Source organism: Stegodyphus dumicola, chromosome X1 (assembly GCF_044657685.1).
Source record: "Stegodyphus dumicola isolate Sdum_Otavi_A_Nest chromosome X1, ASM4465768v1".
In the NCBI taxonomy this organism is placed as follows: Eukaryota; Metazoa; Arthropoda; class Arachnida; order Araneae; family Eresidae; genus Stegodyphus; species Stegodyphus dumicola.
The window spans coordinates 38,976,922-38,995,241 of NC_140780.1; the positions used below are offsets into that span (position 1 = coordinate 38,976,922).

The 18,320-nt window shown below is 33.5% G+C and overlaps 1 protein-coding gene across 3 annotated transcripts in view; it reads right to left on the reverse strand.

The window, feature by feature from the left end:
- The window catches only part of LOC118183908 (uncharacterized), a 63,946-nt gene that overhangs the window by 30,733 nt on the left and 14,893 nt on the right, over nucleotides 1-18,320 (reverse strand). Inside the window, exon 1 of one of the 3 annotated variants that reach the window (XM_035353520.2) lies at nucleotides 11,455-11,986. The exons of the other annotated variants lie outside the window; for them this stretch is intronic. The gene's annotated coding sequence lies outside the window, so the exon portion shown is untranslated. Of the gene's footprint in view, nucleotides 1-11,454; nucleotides 11,987-18,320 lie in introns of those variants that run through there. 3 annotated transcript variants of the gene reach the window in all.

Consider the following 18,320-nt stretch of genomic DNA (forward strand, 5'->3'; position numbering starts at 1 on the left):
TTTATGAAATAGTTACGTTTCTCAGTTTGTCTTTACACCAGAAACTGTTTTCATTCTTTTCAAGGACCATTTTTTAAAGGTTAAAAATCTGAAATAAAGTAACCTTTAGCCATGAGACCACATTTGACATTTTTAGTCGTGATGGACGTCTTACCGTTTGGTGAAAATTGAGCAGAGCTCTTTGATTAAATCATCTAATTGCAGCAGAATGATTCGTGACAGTGTGAGGATATATGGCCACAAGCTCAGCAGAAAATCTTTTGTTAATTGACGATGTCATGGACTATACGATTTATTTATATATACTGAAAAAGAAAACCTGAAAGCTTGTCCTATTAATATAGACTTGAATGGAAACTTCATGTTCATGAAGAAAATCAACTATTTCAAGAAAATTTCGTATTATATACACTACAAAAATATCATGTTCCAAACTGTTACCCCAAAATGGCTCGCACATAATATGAAAAAAGTGGTTATCTTACAACAAGCGTCCAGGCTAACTCAAAATAATCCTGACATCAATGTAAATGAAAATTTATTACCTAGATTTTAAATAAGTGTACTGAATATAACCGGAAAAGAAAATTTGGACTAAATACCTTCCCACATAGTTCTTATGAATGCGAACCAGTTACCTTTAGAAAGTTCTTAATGAAGGTATTCCTTCCCTTACGCAGATGATCCTCGAGAGCTTTCCCTTAAATTTATTTAACAGCAACATAAGCAGTTCTAAACTTTATGGAATTGATGTTATGTTGCTTGAAATGTAAAGTATTTCTTCCTCCTGAGCCGGTATCTCAGAGGTCCGTGGTTCGATTCCCGGCGAAGTCGTTGCTAATTTTTCAATCTCTCTTGCTTCCAAAAAATTCTAATGTCTCTACAGAATTATACTACAGTTGTATTAAAGTACGTAAATGTTAAAATTATTTTACAAAACATTTTTAGTTCAGAATAATAGAAGCAATTCATTAATTTATATTTTTGTTTTAATCCAAAATCTGTAATTGATTATTTAAAATGCTCCATTTGTTTTTAGTTTCAAGTTTCATTTATTTCAGTTTCCCATAAAATAAACTATCGGTTAGGTACAAGAAATATAAGAACTGATAGCTTAGTTGAATTTTATTACCTACTTCGAAAGTTGCATATTTATAAGAAATATGTAGTAAGTAGTCTAAAATTTTGGAGTAAATCTTTTCAACATTGAAATATTTCCTCTTTGATTTTACTGTTAGTAAAACATTTTAACAGTTTTCTAGGGTTTCTGATGGAGAATTTCTTACCAAAAGTAACTTTTGAAAAATTTAACTGCGTTTTCATAAAAAAGGTAAACAAAATCGGGACTTATTATTTCGGTAGTTAATCCTAGAATGCCCACAGGGACTGCGCATAAACCCGACGCTTATTAAATTTGGCAATTGCTTCATTATTTGAAAGGTAGTAATTTTGACCTCATAGAATTCTTCTAAGAGGCTGTGTGTTTTCAGGAAGCGTTACTGTTTGTTTGTTATTATGATATCTCTGTTTTTATTACGGGTTAGGTGATTGCCCCATGTATCTACACTTTTCATTGTCAAAATCCTATATCCACTCTAGGTTTAATACGACTTTATTCGTATGAATTGTTTTGTCTCAGTTCAGTTTCGATCACGAAACGAGAGGACTGAATTGTCATTTTCTGAACAACACAATTTAATATTGCTTTCAGTTGTCTTCTGTGTCTTGAACCTTTTGCAGTTAAGGTTTCTTACCTCAACCTGTCTAACGATTTAAGAGGAAAAAAAAAGACCAAGTCAACAATAGAATATCTTTCACCAAAGGGTTGATAAACTTCCAACCGTTGACAGTGACCTCCGATCATCTCATCAATTATATTGTTCGAAGGCAGTGTAGCATGAAGTGACAATTAAACAGACCATCAAAAGTCATGTACCACACACGCTTTGTAAGCCTGTTTGATTGTTTCACGCATATTTTGATTGATAAGGAACCCAAAACATAAGTAAGGAGGAATTTCGTATAGAGCCCTTTACTCTCTAATTCAATTAGAAAGAGAAGTGGAACGAACGTATTAGTTGAAAGTTACTCAAAAATCCCAATGAAAATATACATGTTCTCAAAAGTTTTACGAGATTAACTGGAAAAGAAATAAGCGAAATATTCAAGGTTTAACTAAAATGAACTGAACATTCATTATGAAAAATAACATTTTGCTTCTTAATCTTGTTTATTTATTATGTTAATGTAAGAAATAAATTTGATTCCTACTCATTTTTCTTCTCGGGAAAGCTATAATAAATTTTTATTGTCGTTTGCTATTAAATAGGCTCGATTTATCGAAGATTTAAAGGGCACACCGACTTCTTTCAATTCTAGCTGCTTGGTTAACGATTGAGAGAAAGCCCAGAGTGCTACCTGCCTGAGGAAGAGATGCTTTTGTGGAGGTCTTTCTAGGCGAAACTGGCTTACAGTTACGCAACACACGAAGAAAACCACAAAAATTCTAAGCAGCCAGCCTGTTCGCAGGGTTCAGGTTGTTCCTTAGGACATAGGTTGTTCAGCGGTTTTAATCCATTGGCGGGTAGCATTCAGTTTTAATTTCTGTTTGTAAATATAGAGAACTGTTACATGAGAAATCACATTTATGTAAGAGATTTATGTAAGAGATACATTTATGTAAGAGATGTACTTACGTGTAGAAGACAGAGCACCATATATTATCACTTTTATAGATTTGAAAAGTTAATGATTCTGTTCGAATTCATATTGAATTTTCAATTTTTGTTAGTTAAATGTATACATTTCCAAATATTCTCTGATTCTCCGCTATATTAACGCAATTAATTCTGGAAATAAATTTAGCATAATGTGGCTATTTTGCAAACAACATATATATGTTAATTAAAACTCATGGAAAATATATTCCCTAATTAACGAAGGGATCTTTGCCTATTACCTTCTTATCTGTTTTGCCTATACAAAAATTTAATTTCTAACCTATGAGAAAACAGTATGGTTATTAATAAATTCAAGAAAATTTTGAATAAGCCATTTAAGTTGCCATGATATGGAGACTTTAGACAGCCTTAAATTAAAACCTACAAATATTACAAATAACACTGGTAGCTAGCTCTCTATGAAGTGAGTGTCAAATCGAACCTGTGGCATTGACTGCTGAGACATAGAAAGAAGTTCAATGCTGAATATGTTTACCGTTTAAAAAATCTAGCTTGCAGAATTCTTCTCGGAGAATAATAGGATTTACCCTTTTTAAGAGAATTTATTGTTAAGCAGAAAATAAATATTAATCAGAGAGGAAACGTTAAATAACATAGAAATTTACTAGAACCTTATAAAATAAAACTTGAAGATCATGAAGTAATTGATTGATCGAATTTCCTTTAAAAATATTTTAATGAAAACTGTTATTTGCTACCACTAGTATAAGAAATTAACAGTGATTTGGGTAAATCTAATAACGAATGTTTCTGTTGTTTCTCTTTCCCTAGATTTTAAAATGTCTTGACTTACTTTTGAGGCATGAGTGAAACCAACTTAAACAAGCAAGTTACAAAAATGTATTAAATGCAATGACTTCTAAATTAATAATTGTTCGGCGTGTTATTGTACCTTAATTATGCAATGACTTATTACGCCAGAGAAACCTACCTTTCTTGTAATTCAGAACTGCCTGAATTTTTTTTAACTTTATACCCGGAATATAGACATATGTAATATGCACACAAGAGGGTTCACTGTCATCACACGATTTCAAGTTACTAAAGGTGAATATTTTAAGATGTGCGTTTTGTAGCTTTGTTTAATACATTATTAGTTATATACCGTACCCACAAACGGCCGATTTAATTAATAGCCGATTAAATCCCATACGGCCGATTTAATCGGCTAAAGGGCTGGGGGCTGCGCCCATTTTCTGACCGTACCCACAAAAGTCCTTACCCGGCCTTTATTTTCGCGACCGTTGGTCGTAGACTTACAGTAATAAAAATGGTATAAATGACACAAAGATTCGTGCTTCCGTAATTTTAAGTTAAAAAGAATTAATTTTGTATAAAATACGAAATCTAGCTTTCACACTTTCCTTCTGACTCTACTATTTAGTAAAGTTTTATACTCATTATAAAGAATCAAATACAAGACTTAAGATAAAACTTCTAAAACTTATTGAAATCATTATGCCATATCAAAAGTTATCAAACATGTAAGATTTATTCTCATCACTCTGCTATGAATTTTGTTGGGCCATTTCATTTTGTAATGCAGTCAGAGTTTATAATATGTTAAAGATTCGTGAGTGATGCATGTCTACAGACATACAACTGTTAAGAGCTCGGATTTTAAAATAAACTGATCTTATTCCAAGGTAGATAGTTAACAGCTGAAAGGAATCTGCGTTATCTCCCAAATCATGATTTGCAAACTTTATTTGCCATTGATTTTAAAAAATAAGCTTGAGAATAAAAGGAATCTACGCAAGTTGAAGATATTGCTCTTCAACTTGCGTAGAGATTTAGATTTTGCTCTTCAACTTGCGTAGAGCCAGATTTAGACTTGATATTTTAATACTATTTATACTATTTTTTAATTTTTTTTTGGGGGGGGGGCAAGAAAGTAGGGTCCCTAAGATATAGCTTGTGTAGTTTATACGTAATTCCGGCCCTGATTGCTTTAACTGATTTGTATTTATGGGCACTATATTTACATGAACATTTGTTTATATGTTAAGCGGCTTGAATTTTTGAAAATTGGAAACTTTTAACAATGCCGGGTTATAGAGGCGAGCCATGAACGCGGCGATTCGTGATACCAAGTGGTGGATGAAAAATTCCCCTTAATAATAGTAATATAAAAGATGGACACAAAAAATTTACTTATGAAAAACAGATAGTTTTTCTGGAGCTACTGTAATAGAGGGAGACTTCGTCACACTCTTTTTCGTAGCTTGGTAATATCTTTGTTCGCTCCTACGAGAAACTTAAATTGCTCTAAGAATACTATAAGCATGGGTCATGTGAAAAATTTTCTGTGTGTTCATGTGAAAAGTGCCATCTGTACAGCCCTTTCACAGACTTTTCTGGTTTATCTTTCACTGCGTGCACTAGATTAGTGATTCTCAAGCATTTTCTTGCAAAACATTGCACCTGGCATTCCCATCAAAAGGAAATTCCAGCGATCGCCCAATTTAGTTTCGATAAATGCATATAAATATGTTCTGAATGATTCAAAAACGATTTCAAAATTATATACTGCGTGATTTCTTTGTATATTTTTCATAAAACGTATAGGCTGTAATAACATCAATAAAGTGGAGAGTTTTAGTTCGAGAAAAGAGCAAGGAATGTTAAAATCTAGAACTTCCTGACAAGTAGATTGACGTTCTTATTGCTATTCCTTTTCTTCTTCATGTAATCAACCAGCTGCACCTAAATGATGTTCATCATTTGCAAACCAACAGCAATAAGGCCTCTGACCTGAAAATGTTTCTGAATGTTAAATTAGAAGCTGAGCAGATTAATGAGTTGGGTTAAAGACCAGGTGACATAAAGTTGCTACAGGCATTGTTACGTCACAGAACTGGTTAATGTAAATTGAAAATATTCGTGATGAAAGTTTCACAGTGTCTTGCTTTAAAAGGTTATATTAACTAGTGCTGCAACAATGATGAAGAAATATTTTTGTGTCAGAATGGAAGTAATATCTCGAAACGTGTATCTTGAAGGAATAAAGATAAGCAATCATTTTATTAAAAATTGCCTGAAACATCAAGCATTTCTCACATGCTTTTCACACTTTCATATAATATTCACATGTTTCATTGGCTCTTCACGTGTTTTAATTTAAAACTGCCAAAGCGAAGCTTTCTAAGTAGAGTGAATCCCTTTGGAAAAATTTCAAAAAATGTAAAATAAAAGAGATTTTTATTTAAATAAAGCTTGACAGTCTAAAAGGAAACAATAATGTAAGATTATAAAAGGGATCTATAGCGTTATATCAGTATCCATTTTCTGACAGAGAATTTCAACTGATTCTTCAGCAGTCTGAGACCTGAATTACAAAGCAGATCAAAGAGAAAGTAAAAAACTGAGACTGTGTGTCATGTTCGAGACTTTTAACAAGATAAAAGGCGAACAACGAAAGGAAAAAGACTTCACTTAAAAGAAAGATTTGTTAATTTCATTCAGCGCATATCTGCATACAAGAGGAGCATTGCTAGCTTAGTAGAAGTACACCTTCTTGATGTCTCAACCGACTTGCATCGCCGACATGTAGTATTAACCTACACGTTTCTAACAACCATCTCGTTAACAAAGACATTTAATGTTTCAACTCGGTGTGAGTGCATCTTAATAGAGAAAAGGGTGACCCAAATAATTCGAAAAGAGTACAATGCAAGTGATAAAGCGTCAACAAGTAGCAAGTAGAAAAAGAAACCTTTTCCTCCCCCCCTCGAAAAAAAACACTACTCATAATAAATCTGTGGCTTCCCCGCATTTTGTAAAAAGAAAAAAAAAAAAAAAGACTGAGTATTTGAAAGGAAAATGGGGATAGTTGGTCTCCCTTTCAAATGGAAGGACAATGCAATGAAAAATTTTCGGTGGTTCTTTCTATGAAGGAAAGAAATGTTCGAGAATAAAACTGCGGTATTCAACTGACGTCCTGTCCAAATGATGTTTAAAATTAATCTTGCTATTGCAGCTTTGCTGTCGTAGCTATCACTTTTTTTTTTTTTTTTTGAGGAAAAATTAATTTTAAAAATACTTAAAAAACACATTCATTTCGTTCTTACTGCTTTTTGCATAAATACAAAACTGGCTGTTGCATTCACTAATGATTCAGAGGTTCGTTAGATTGCAGAGCACATAATTATCGCAAAACTTTGCAGCAGAATAAATTAGAATGTCATTAGAAAGCATATTTAGCAATATACACTTTGTTAAGCAAATATAGGTCACTAAAATGTTTTTAATTAAATAATAATAAACACCTATTGCATATTAACATAACGTTTCTTTTAATACCTGGCTCTATGAAAAATTTAAGAGGATACTGGTTTCATTTCCTCATTCTGAATAAAAAACAATATTTGAATACAAACAAGACAAACATAAGTGTACTTCAGATAAGTTTTAACGCTTATACTTTAAGATAAAAGTACCTTCACATAGATAATGAATTAAAGCAGTATTATCAGCACCAATGGAGGCTATTGTTTGTATTGTAATTGTTCCTAATAAAAGCACAAAGCCTTTAAAAATTGCAAAGCTAAATGTTTACTGCTTTTAAAGTTTGAGCATAATTAATATTCTAATTAGCTCATTCGAAAGCTAATTAAGCTGTTGGAGAACTGCAGAGTTTTCCTATGTGACATCGGTACTTTCTGATAATATCAGGTATAGCAAATTTCACTTTCAGTTTGGAAGGAACTTTTGTATTCCTCCGTAAATTTCTACCTGCACGTGCCAATCATTTACACTATGGGATGTAAATTGGTCTGCACGTCCGGCTAGCAGCGGAAGATTCGTGGCAATCCTGGCAAGGATTCGTTTGATTTTTCATGTTTCATAATCCAAAATGTCTATAATGATCTCTACAGTGGTACCCGAACAAAAGTGTAGTGGACGACGACTCGTAACAAACCAGATTTGGGTCGACGAGGTCTCGTGTCTCTCCTCGTCTACCTTTTAAAATTGAACAGTGTCCGGAATTACCTCATTCTTTCGTTAGTACGCATATATTAGGTTAGTATGTATAGCTATCAAGTAAAAGATCCATACTTCGAATCTTGGAGAAATATAGTTGAATTTCTGTGTTTCCTCATTCAAAATGCTTAATGGTCTCCTCAATTTTTTTTTAATCTGATATTAACCGTTTAACCCGTATAACATTATATTACCCGTATGTGTGTTATTATTATTACCCGTATGCCTGCTCTCAACCACCAAAGCTTTTTTACCGTTCCAGTCGTATGTCTGCTGTCAGCCACCACAGCAATGAGCCACACTGGTCTTATATCACCCGTATGTGTGTTATTATTATTAACCGTATGTCTGCTCTCAGCCACCAAAGCTTTTTTACCGTTCCAGTCGTATGTCTGCTGTCAGCCACCACAGCAATGAGCCACACTGATCTTGTATTATATTACCCGTATGTGTGTTATTATTATTATTACCGTATGTCTGGCTTTCAGCCACCAAAGCTTTTTCACCGTTCCAGTCGTATATCTGCTGTCAGCCACCACAGCAATGAGCCGCACTGGTCTTATATTATATTACCCGTATGTGTGTTATTATTATTCCCCGTATGTCTGCTCTCAGCCACCAAAGCTTTTTTACCGTTCCAATCGTATGTTTGCTGTCAGACACCCCAGCAATGAGCCACACTGGTCTTATATTATATTACGTCAACAAGCTCCATAATCTTGCATATTATGTATTACTGTCCGTTCAACGAAAATTAATTCTAACCAGCATGATACCTATGTATAAACTTAATACGACCGCAAAGGATTAATAAACAACTGACGGGTAATCAATGTAAGATCAATTTACTTGTAGTCTCATCTGCAGAGACATATATGAATTTAGATAAAGGATTAAATCTTTGAAGTAAAATTGTTAAGACAAAATTCTTGAGGAACATAGGTGTTGTACCAAAGTTTTTCTCGTTAATTTTACTTTTTATACAAATTTGAATAAAATATTAACTTCATTTTTATAATCTTCTCATTTACAATAGCTGGCAAAGTGATATATAATAGCTTGCAAAGTATTAATTAACTTTTTTTAAGACTTCCAAATATTGACTGAAATGCCCTCTCCACAATTTCGGGGAAGATTCGGAACAACACACTGCACAGATTTGGGGAGAAAGTGAAAGACATACTTGAAGAACAGCAACATAAATTATCATTATACATTTTAAGAATTAAACGCCAGTTTCAAGTCCTTTCAACGAATTATGTATATAGTGAAAAGCTAAACACTAGCTAATCAAGATGTGATAATTTACGCGAAGACATTCAGATGCATCATTAATCACGATTGAACTATACTTGCTGTATTCTTTACAGAGTGATTAGCAAGTCTATCTTGAGTAGCGAGAAAGATAAAACTTGGTATTCTAGAGTAAAATTCGTTCACACAGCTTTTAATTCTCATTCATTTTCAATATGAATCTTTTCAAGTTTTAAAGTATTTTCAAAATAATATTTCAATGTAGTTAAAATTCTGCTTTAAATTAAAATTTTGATGTTGATAATTTATCTTCATTACATTGAAGCTCCCCAGCATCTCATTAAAAATTACGACTTTGAAAGGTACAAAAAATCACTAAAATTAATACGACCATTACTATTAAACTAATTAACAGAAACCTGTAGCTACGAAGAGCAACTTAATTCAAGTTTATCAAGAAGCAACTTCATACAAGTTTGATATTCATCCTAAATGAAATGTGAAAACGGGCTAGGTAAACGATAATTTCATAAAGATATCTTAAATCGATATCATGAATGATGCGTAAAAGAATGAGAAGAATAACTTCGTAGCAATAAAACTTCTTGAACTTTTTAAAATATACGTAAAGAAAATGCTGTTTTAAATGTATTTAGACAAAAAGCTTCTTCTGTATCTCACAAATATGTTAAAGCATAATGAAGCAAAATGTATCATGTTGCTATGCTTCAAAGTATAAAATCTAAAGTTTTCTAGCATGAATAAAAAACTATCGAATAGAACAATAGCGAACTTTGATATTTTATTGACAGGTAAAATATAAATATACAGAAAATTTTATTCAGCGAAGAGATTCAGTTTTGTTTAATTTTTGCTCATCATTTAATTTCGAGTACATTTAAATCACTTCAAGTAGGTTGGGTTATTCGATTATGGCAAAGCATGCTGTGGTTATCAGATTAAGGATAAGGATGCCTTCGTGGATGACTTTCTAAGAGAAGCTGGCCCATATTCATGATACACATGGGAAAAACCAACCATGCAGCCAGCTCGTGAACCCAGGTGGAAATCCTATTCAGTGGTCTTAACGGCCTGGCCGCTGGTGGGGCTAAATTGCTTTAAGAGTATTAACATACCTGTTTTATCTTATTACTTTTGAGAACCTTTCTCAGCTAATTCATTAAGGTTAAGAATTTTGGAAGATATTAGAGATCAAAATTTTTAAACAAGTGCATCATTTGGTCTGGTGTGAGATTTTTGATTATCTTTATTGGAAAGATCATACTAAATCTATACACTGCACATAATGTGCACTTTAACATAGGCGATCAATTATTTGGTTAACTTCAATTTTTTCCTCTTTAATCTACCACGGCCAAATACGCGAATATCATCCGGTTAACCGTAGGTTAAGTGCGTGGATGACAGGTGTCAACCGCTCGCCTATCAAAAATAGACGGGCGGTTAAACACTCGCTTAAGGGTTAAGGAGGAGGTTCCTTAGTGGAGGATAGTGTGAGAAAAACTAATCGTCTTCACATTACACATGGGAAAAACTATGAAAACTCTCGTTTATCAGGATGGTAAAGAGTAAGACACAGAAAATAAAAAGGTTTTATCACAACAATTATACAGTCAGAAAAGTTTCTCTTTATATTTCTCAAATTATTTCGAATGATGCATCAATACTACGCCCTTTTCTATTAAGAAGTAAAAATGGTAAACAATTAAGAACCAGTCTGTAAGCCGAAAAGTAACTGGGTGGAAAAGACCACCGAACACTGGTAGCTCGAATAGCATTGAAATCCCGTCGACAGGGCTTGTTAAGTGTTTTTGAAGCTTTCCTCAGCTGTAAAATGGACAAGACTCAGTTTCTATTAAAAAGACCTCTACAGAGGCTTTCGCCCCCAAAAGCAGATAAACCTCGCTTTGGTTTGGCGTATCTTGAGTAAGCAAACAAACGTAAGAGATTGACAGGCACTTATCGTAAATGAAAACCTCGAAAACTACTGCACTCAACCCTTCTCACATTTTTGTAAGTTAACAGTTCAGCACATTTAAGTAAAGATTGTAATTAATGCATATAGTTTACCTAGACATATGGAAAATGTACATTAATTTCCATCAATAAACAACAGTGCAAAATTCCACTTTTAATACGAGAGGATGCAAATTATAACGATAATTCAGGAAACCCTTTATAAGTAAAAAATATTGCGATATTTCATTAAAAATTAAGCCTTTCATACAACAATTTTATTTACAAGAAAAAAAATTTTTCATTTATTAACATATGAGAAAAGAGTTTTGGAAATTCAGGATTTTTCTGGCAGATAACCCGAGATTAACTATATTAGATGAAACATGTGACATTTTAATTACTACTACATTATCCACGTAAAAACTACCGTTTGTTATATTCCTGATAGAAAATCAACACCCATAATAATGAAGTAAAAAAAACTAGTAACACTTACAATAATGAACGCTTTCACCAACCAGGAGATTCAGTTTGAAAAATCCTTAATCATGTGATCGGTCAATTAACATCCAGCAGTACCATAAAATTTAATTGACGAAGCACTGTTAAACGATTCCACCAAAGATATTTATTTCTCTGAGTATTTCCTTGATGACTGCTGAATTCACAAAAGCCGCTTCACGAGCTCGTGCTCTGGCCAGTTAGATCATGGCTTGCACAAGCAGTCACCAACCTAAGAAATTGGAGACTCGACAATACAGCAAATTGTTTATGATGACTTAACTCTTTTCGAACTATCTGTGAAATAGCTTTAGATAGTCCAACTGCTGCACCAAGTTCTTACTCTCAGCGATAAAAATCCATTACATTTCCAAGCGAACGACTGCGTTAAGCTGCTGTTGGGATCTCTTTTACCTAAAGCTACGCTGAGAGGGGAACGGAAAGCAGTGAACCGAAACCTGAATTTCCTTTACTGTGGAAAGTGCACCAGAAGAATATTTTGTGATTAAGTAGCAAGCCACTCAGCAATGAATAAATAAAATAATCGAAAATTCGTCGGCTGGAGAAAACTTCATGCCACCTAACTACAGCAGCATTCCTCACGTCGGGTAACTCTGGTTCGCCTTGAGGGTTCGCAACGGGTCTCAGTCGCGACTTCATCTGGTTAGAAATAGCTTCTGGGTCTGAAATTACAGGAAGGGGCAGGAAGTGAAATAAATGAAGGATAAACAAACTACTACTATTTTTCTTGACGAGACGTTCACAGAATACAAAAAACGAAAGGCTTTGTTACATTTTACAAAAATTGATAACTAGTGATAGTAGGGTGGGTCAAGGTCCTTGACACATATGAAAAAATATCTAATGAACAAAAACGTATTTCACAAGATTATACAATGTAGTATTATTACAAAAAAAGTCTGTTTTGTATCTTTAATTTAGTTCGCGAAATCACCAAAATAGTTCTTTTAACGAAACACAATTAATTTCATCGAAGGAATTTATCCAGAAACTTTGCCTGATGTTTGTTTCCCTATCAGTTGTGATAATCACTCAGTGGGGAATTTGGTATCACTGAGTCTCGCTCGAGACACAACAAATATTCAACATTATGTACTTCTTGTATTCTGCTGCACAGGGTTTTCAGTTCAAATACCAAACTAATGAGACACATACCTAATACGAATAATTATTAGTAAATGTTATAAATGAAACTCATAACCATAACCTCATTGCTGGCTTGAGTTTCCTATGCATTTTATATAACATTTATATCAGTATTTATAGAGATTGTATGCATCAGTAATTATAGTGATGTATGGATATAGTAGATGCATATAAGTGTATCATGTCTATGAGGTGAACCCTTAAATATAGTGAATCTTTGTGCATTTACATGAAATCATTCTCATCCGCTTTAAAATATGAACAATACCCCTCCAATCCTGATTTAAAAATATCTGAATTAATGGCATCCTGGATAGTTTTATTGGTTCGATATGATAGATACGAATTCGATGTCGAATTTTTCCCATTTTGACAATATATTTCTTCAATTTATCTATGTATTTTAATTAATATATTCTAAAATCATATGCAACTCGGAAATTGTGTTCTGATAAGAATTATTTCCCTCCCTGCTTTCTTAATCCTTTCCGTATTTTTATCTGTTTCTGGAAAGAAAAAATAGAAAAATTTTACATTTTATCCTGCTTATCCAAATTTTAGCTACCAGAAAAACGTAAAAATGGAGTTTCTACCTGCAGATTATGCAAGCGACAACTAATCTGTGCGTTACTACGACGAATCTGTGCGTTACTACGACCACCATCTACGACCACTAATCTGTGCGTTACTGATATTTCAAAGTTCGGTTATTACAAATTCTCTGTACAAGAAATTTTAAACCTGGAATTATTTCTAATCGTTGAGTATTTGGAAGCTGTGGAGTTTGTTCTCAGAAGCTTGGATTATGATAGCAGATCATTGATTAAATATTGTAGAAAAACGGATAACCAAAAACAATACTGCCCCCCCCAAAAAAAAAAGATAAGTTTGATTCTGCCGATTTAGCCGACACTGCCGAATGTCTTGAATCGCAGTTTGAAAGCTCACAAGTCGATATTCGTTAATCTAGAACTGTGAGAAGTTTTTAATGACTAGAAAAGATGAGGAATCATCCGATTTCAAGAAAGGAAATGGAAACTGTGAAACTGGTATCAAAATCTACTTGCTCTAAAATGTGTGTATGTATACGGAGAAAGGTATGTTATTTGATGAGACAAAAATACACTTAACGTATTCTCTGTTGCTGATAAGGGAATGTTTTAAAACACAAGAAGCACAGCTCTATTAAAGAGTTTTTTAAATAACACTTTTATGTTTTAAACATACACACGACAAAATATCTCGATAACTTCTAAACATAAGCAAAATTTTAACATTTTGTAGACTATCATGCTTAAATTAAAACGCTGATTCCAGACCACGGTGCGAGAGTTTGTTACTGCTGTGGTCTATCATTTCCTAACTACTGAGAATAATATAATTTTGACTAATTGGATGGTATATTTGATTACACTATAGGACTAACTGTTCAAGGAAGGGAATACACTCTTGTAAACCAAATAACAATTATTGTGCTAAAATACAATCAAAGAGCAATTATCTAACTCACCATGCTTACTGATTTATTAGTTATAACGTGCATGGAGTTCTTCAAAAACTGCAGAAGAATATAAATCTTTCTCATTGCAATATTAATGCACATAAACGGATATAGCATAAAGCACAAATATATAGCGACTTCATAATATCTTTGTATAATGCAGTATTTTTACTCTCCTTTTATTTTATCAATTAAGTAAACAAAGTTCTTTTTTAATCTAAAATATACTCGCTTTCATCCTCTGCTAGTTCATCAACAGTTAATGAGATTTTGTTCCATCTCGGTTTGCAAGACGTTCTCGTCTAGGTTTACTCTTCCAAGCTGCAGCCTCTGGGTGAGAAATTCTGAAACTACCATAGACACTGGCATATGCTTATTAGCCGATCCCCATATACTGCATTAATGTACCTTTTAATAATTATTTAATTGAATTTCTGAAACAAAATATGCCGAATATGCTCCTTTGTAATTTCCATTTAGCTTTGAAAAAAATAACTTAAAATTCAACTGCACTCTTTAAAACTTTAACTAAAAATAAGAACATGATAAAATTACTATCGGCCTTGATACTGATGCAGGTAGTTTATGCCGTTTCCCTTCAACTTTTAGTTCAACTGAAAAAAGCGCATTATTTGTAGGACAACTAAATATTCCAATAGTAATTGGAAAATACGATATCTACAACAATTACGACAGTCTGAAGGTAACCATTGAGTGGTATAATAAATGCCACGAAGATAGCATATATTAAATATGTTCATAATGCTCAATATATGCTTTAACAATAATTTGTCTTACGTGACTGAAACGACATTAAACAATAATAATAAGAGTTCAAAATGAGCACTTACAGTTCAGAAGATATTTCTAGAAATAGTTCTTTGGCGGGATATGTGATCACCATACTTTTTACATTGCATGACTATATATAGACTATGTCGAATATGAATATTAAAGATGGCCCTTCCTTTCGCAAAATGTATGAAATCTGGGACACATTTATTCTGTACTATAAAATAATACATATAGAATAGTTTAGAAATAGGAAAGGTATATTAATAGCTTTTTCAAAATTCAGCATGATTAAGATTTTCATGCAAGCTTTAATTCATGCATTTCTCTTTGTATAATGCAAGTTAAGTTTGTCAGCATTTTATCATCATTAGCTTTACAAGATTAATTGTTTTAGATAAGTTATGACATATAAATAAATTCCAGTTATTATATAGCTATTCTTCGATGATAGTGATTTTTATAAATAACTGAAATTTCAAGCTAATACAAAGATTAAGCAAAAGATTTTGCTTGTGTTTTTATTTAGAAAATTTTGTTATCTTTCTTCTTTCCGCATATCTTCGGTGTGTAATTGGCATCGACGCATATTCGAGAGGTCCAGGGTTTGAATCCCAGCAAGGGCACTGCACATTTTTCAAGTTCATTGCATCGATATAATCTAATGACTTTACATCTTTTTCACGAAATAACCGCAGAAGAAAGAAACGTGAAATTTTTATCACTGCGTGGTTCTAGCACTGTGTTCTAGCATTTCCACCACCCCATGAGTTGATGATGCCAAGGAATATTGATTATGTATTATTATTAAATATTGATTCCTTTTGCGGTATGAAACTAAATCGCTCATCAACAGAGGTTTAGAAGTTGGTATGAATACAATCTTCTAAATGTTAAAAGCAGCAGGAATTGGTATGAAAAGTTTTAAAGAAAACTTGCTAGTATTGAACTTCCGAGAAGTGGCAGGCCTGCTGTGAGTGATGAGAGTGTTGACTCGGTCGTTAATCGGATAGAAGACTTAACAAGAGCGAAGACTTCATCACACTAGATCGTGATATTGACGCTTTGAAGCCAGAATAGCACATGCTGTATCGAAGAGCAAATGTTGAAAAACAAGTAATGTGAATTAGTTGTTTTTCATCATTTGCTCAAATGGTTTATTAATGCTTACTTTTTCAAACATCTATTTTTTAAAAAGTACTATTTCTATTTTTTTTTTAAAAAAAAGGGGGGGACTTACTACATATGCCTTTTAAAAAAATGTCTACTTACAGCAATTTTTGAGCGGTAATGTTTGGTAAAAGAGGAGACTTTACTCACCTTGTATGTTTTAGGCAGATTAACTAATAGTCATATATGTAGTAACGAAATAGAAATTCTATTTATAGTCATTATATAATCTACCTTAACTATCAAAAAACGGATAAAATAACAATAAAACGCTACTCAGAGATAAATTATATTCTTTGTAAAATTCTTATGCTTTCTTTAATATGGTAAGATCCAAATCGATACTTGTAAAAATTTGCGGGCCGAGCGTGCTGACCATTTCACCGCGAAGGCATGGTAAGAAGGCGGGAGAAATACTTTATATACTCCCCCTTTTATAGGTCGATTAGGGATTAGGAGACAAAATCGCCAAATCCTGGTGGAGAATCATCATCCACCCCCTTTTTTAATTCGGACGCCACTGTAGAGACATTAGGTATTTTTTGATGCAAGAGAGATAAAAAATGAGCAACGCCCTTGCCAGGACTCGAACCGCGAACCTCTCGAATACGCGCCGAGTTTCTGACCATTACACCACGAAGGAAATGCCGAAAGAAGGCGGAAGAAATAACTTATAGATTAGGTTAATTGATTAAGGCGAAGTAACTCGAGAGCTACCTGCTTATGAGAACGTATGCTTCGTGGAAGACCTTTTTGAGAGAAACTGGCTTGTATGCACAGTAAAGATGGGGAAAACCTCGAAAACTCCCATACAGACAGCCCGTTCACCGAGATACGAACCTGGGACCAACTAAACGTATTCAGCGACGTTACCACTTGGCCCATGTAGGATCAATCGATATACAATGCTTCCTAATAAAACACAGTTAATGAAACCATAAAAATTTTATATATCCTTATTTTATGCTTTGTAAATCAATCAGGTGCTCCGCGTTTTTTAAGATAATTCACTTAAGTCACCGTGAAAATAGATGATAGTTGTTTTTATGCCGTTTATGAAAAGTTAAATTTATAAATATATGAAATAATTAAGTACGGAACCAGAGAACTTGTGCGAAGCACATGCAAACATATGATCATACTTCTTACAAGGAAGGCTTTCCAGGACTGAACTCTCAGTTTTTCTGAAAAACATCTATGTGAATCTAATCATCTAAGATGCATAGTAGCCAGAAAACATCTGCTAGTGTTCTATAAGTAAACCTCAAAAGTATCAAACATGGAGATTTTGATCCCTAAACTTTGTGAAGAAATTTGGTAAAATTTTCTAAAATTTCTAGAAACAGCGCTAAATTCATATACTTCAATTTCTAATTTACATCGATTGAGTAGATAATTAGATAACACTACATGCTTCTAAATGAGGAACAGACTGTGTGATTTTTATGCATTGCTTTAGCAGCATTTATTTCAATGTTTCATCAACAGGCTTCTGCAGATGTTACACAAAATTACAATCTGCACTTATTTTAAACTAATTCGAGGAAAAACTGCTGCTTATTCTATACATTCAGAAAGGAAGTTAGCTGCTAAATTTCTGCAGATGAAATAAAAGTAGACGAATAAAAAAGAAATTTTTATTCATCAAAGGCAGTGCGCCAGAGAGAAGGACAACCGTGACCCAGACCATCGAGTAGCCCATACATATTGATTAGTCCAGTTCCTCAGATCTAAAACGACAATCTAGCGATCACAGAGCCCAAGACAGACTTGACTACAGCCCATACATAGTGAGTCCAGCTCCTCAGATCTAAAACGACAATCTAACGATCACAAAGCCCAAGACAGACTTGACTACAGTCCCTGCCGAGCTTGCACTGATCACTATATAGACGATGACTCTAGTCACTGTGAAGGAGTCACATCTTTTCAAAATAAAAATCACAAACCACTCGAATCACATTTCTGGTGCAGATAATAATCGATAAGTGTTAGATGAAAAATTAGTGTAATAAATTACATGATAAGGACTGGCGTCTGCGCATAGACATTGCGGGATTTCCAAACTCGTTTAGGAAACAAAACTGAGTTTTTGAACCCAAGAATACCTAAGAATCCAGCTTCCCGTTAAACCATGCGCAAATAAGTTTCGTTATGGAAACTTGCCAAGATATACAAACAGTTAAAACAGATTAAAATTCAAAATTTGGATTCGGTCAAATTGCTTAACT